We start from the raw sequence: 3,648 nt of genomic DNA on the forward strand, positions 1-3,648 counted from the left end.
TGCAACATTATAATTATTATTTGAGAATTGTACCACATACTATTCGGTGGGAGATGCGGCGCGTATACAGTCAAGCAGTTAGATTTCGGTTCTCTTTTCACGAAAACAATAAGGTTTTTAGAGGGTATGCGAAGAATTCACGCTTATAAACCAGTTACCTTCTGTGGTCTTGGATATCAGATCAAGCTCCACACGGAAAGAGTGCGAGCGATAAAGATACGACCGTGAAATGGGTTTCTGTTTCACGTTTTACCGTTTTACCACGAGACGGCGGAAAATCATTCGGTCTGCAAACAACCCTGTGCGTGGCTGCATCGGTTGAGTCGGCGTTTTTTTTCGCGGATTACGTTTTCTTCAAAATCCAGCTGCATCGTCCGCTTACGGTAAGTCTATACGTTTATATTTTATTCATTTGGTCTCCTAAACCACTCTAAGCAGAGCTGTGTGTGCAGAACAGATTATGTGCGCAGTGACAAACGTCCTATCTTCGTTTCTAAGGCGGAAGCCATCGGGTTCTCGACTAATGCCGCTTATCTCTGTGCCGCTGTCTTTACTAACGCGCGGAAAGGCAGTCTGTGCGATGCCCTTGATGATAAGCCGCTCCTCGCGAGCTGTCTACTAGAGTTTTCGTGTTTCAAGGTAGACGCGCGGCCAGAAATGTCGTTTAGCCTGTGAATGACGGCCGAAATGGAACTGTGCGGTAGTTAGCGCCGTGTGAGCTCAATTTACTTTGCACCTCCGAAAACGTACTTACATACACTCTCGTTCTGTGGTGGATTACATTTATTTTCTAATCTTTGTGTTATCGCTTGTCTGGACCTTGTAGTGCTGTTCTTTTTGAGGTGTGCATTTCCTTCCTACGTATATGGACGCTCGCTCGGTGCGCGTCGTGGGCGCCGACGTTTCAGCAAAGGTGTCTTGTAACGCTACAGACTGGAGCGCGAGACGTTTGTCAAAGTTGTAGTTAAGCAGCGCTGAAGGAATTCTTTTAGTGTGATGGTATAAAATTCATTGCCCGCGCGATTGGCCGGCGTGCTCAAACACCGCGAAGAACCCACGAGCTCCATCCCGTCTCCCCGTCGTTGCACACGTACGGATTCCTCCATGTCTGTCATCAGAGCCGTTGGCCGCCCCCGCTCGCCTGCGGGCACTTCATTTTGAAAGCTGGGTAAAGGTCGGCTCGACAAGAGGTGGCTTACATTTCTTTCCGAGTGGTTCGTTCATGAATCCCGCTCACGCGTGCACAGATTTCTCTAATACCATTTGCGCGAGAGGCAAAGAATGTGTTTCTGATTTCAGACTGCTAACTTACGAAAGCGCCGATGTAATTCGCCGCTTATTTACGCCTAAAATTAAATTAAGCTCTCGTGTTGCTATAGCTGCACCTCTTGAAAGCGTTAATTGCTTCATTTAAATACTTCGTACTTTGAGCGCGTTCAATGCTTTCGTTGATTTTTCTAGCAGCGTTGGGTTAGGCTACCTCCATGCAAGAAACACACCTCTTTACGGCGCTGTTGGGGCTGCACTTGAAGGAAAGACTAATTGAATTTCAGACGGTATTTTATCGTGACAGTAATTTGTTGTCTTAAACTCGCGACTGCTTTTGAAACGGCGCAGCTGCAGCCTCTGTGTGCAGTATGGGTTTTCTGAATAATGAGCGCGGCATGGAAGCGCTGCAACCCGCTTGTTTCTAAGAGCACGCGCAGATGTATGAGTATGCTGTTCCATCTTTGTGCTTCAAGTTATAGGCGCAAATCTGTGGTGAACTGGTCGCTTCTGCCTGCCGGTTTTGTATAGCTTGTGCCCGTTTGAGTATCGACTTACGTACACCCGGCCAAATCTTTAACTGGCTCTGGTGTTGCATCGATAAATGAACCTTGTAAAAAAGGTGCCTTTTGGCTACACTGCTGGCATATTGATGTTGTAATTTGACACGTGAGATGGCATTTCATAGTTTCTTTTTGTTAATATAACGTTTGAGTTGAGTACTTGCGTGTTTCGATCAAAGTTATCAGAAATATTCATCGTCTGCTGCTACGAACAGCCGAAACAAGCGGAATACGCACCAATGGTTCTGATGGCGCATTTGCACTTACTCTAGGTAAACGACTTGTCCGCCATGAAAGGAGTGGTAGTTTACCCAGAGGATGAGGCCATATGGACCAGATTCATTGCTGCGTCTGCCGCTTGTTTCAGCTGTTGTAGTGGCAGACGAATATTTCTGATAACGTTGATCTAAACACGCAAGTGCTGCACTCAAACAATATATGAACAAAAAGGAACCACGAAATGACATTTCACTCGTCAAATTACAGCATGAATATACCAGCAGTGTAGCTAAAAGGCACCTTTTTTACAAGGTGCATTTAGCGATGCAACACCAGAGCCAGTTAAAAATTTGGCCGGGTATACCAGGCTTCACGAAGGGTATTTTGAAGCGCTTCTTCTATAGCGGTTATAAGAATAAATGCTGCAATATTCTTCTTTTTGGATCCCTGTGTAAGGTGCGCTGAATCTGTATTTTATGGAGGTGGCATTCTTAACACCTCCTTGCGAGTCAATGCAGATATGTGGCACAATTGTTCAATGTCTTCTGTTACAAATAATGTAAAAGGATTGCCATACAGAAATCAGTATCAGTACTGGATTCAGAGTAGAGTGCTCCAGGGATTACGGGTCTTTGTTACAATGTTTTATGAAGACACTTATAATCTGTCGTGTATTTACTGAAATGATTGCGCCGGCGTGATAGCTCAGTGGCTATCATGTTCGTCTGGCGACCTGAAAGATGCAGGTTCGATTCCGGCCTATGCGGTCGCATTTTAATAGAGGCAAAATGCTAAAGGCTTGTGTACTCTGCAGAGTTCGCCGAAATTATTCCGCAGCCTTTCACTTCAGCGTCTTGTAGCCTGTGTCGCCTTGGGTCTTTGAACCCCATAAAACCAAACCAAAAGATCAAGATTGCCTTTCTAGAATGGCATAGCCAGGATATGCCTTTCGTTGTAAAGCACATGTGTAGAGATGGTATGGGAATTTTTTTTCAGTTCCTCTGTTATTTTTTTCCTTTGTGCTGTACAGGTGAACATGCCCGGATGATTGACTGCAGACAACAGGCCGCAAGAATGCTTCTGAGGAAACTAGCGGGACTGTTACTTTCAACATTTATGTTATTGTGCATTCTTATGGTCCATGTATTGCATATTCCCGGCCTGGATAGCTTGGAAATAAAACTAAATTTGTAAGTATATTGATTGTGTCATTTGTGAACTCTGGTGACTTTTTTCAGTGGTTGTAGACTGTCTATAGGCAGTTTATAGATAATGGTCTACTAATGGTTTAGTAGACAGAGGTCTATAGACTGTCTATAGACAAAGGTCTATAGCACTGCCAGGCCACACACCTATGGAATGTCTATAGACAGTCTATAGACATATGTCTACTGGACCAGTAGACTTTTGTCTGTAGACTGTCTATAGACAGTAATCTACAGGAAGTCCATGGCCATAAGTCTATAGGTCGTCTATAGTCCGTCTATAGACAAGTGTCTATAGACGGTCTATAGACAACTCTACAGGAAATGTATGACCATAAGTCTATAGATCGTCTATAGACTGTCTATAGACATGTGTCTATAGACTTCCTATAGAC

General features: G+C 44.3%; 1 long non-coding RNA gene across 1 annotated transcript; it reads left to right on the top strand.

The window, feature by feature from the left end:
- The first annotated feature begins 278 nt into the window (after positions 1–278).
- On the top strand, positions 279–3,247 carry LOC149343372 (uncharacterized). Its single transcript, XR_016283118.1, has 2 exons — positions 279–383; positions 3,079–3,247. It is a non-coding gene; the product is annotated as an uncharacterized LOC149343372 (long non-coding RNA).
- The last annotated feature ends 401 nt before the right edge of the window (positions 3,248–3,648 follow it).

This window comes from Amblyomma mixtum, chromosome 5 (assembly GCF_055824585.1).
Source record: "Amblyomma mixtum isolate Tamu chromosome 5, ASM5582458v1, whole genome shotgun sequence".
NCBI classification, from domain to species: domain Eukaryota; kingdom Metazoa; phylum Arthropoda; class Arachnida; order Ixodida; family Ixodidae; genus Amblyomma; species Amblyomma mixtum.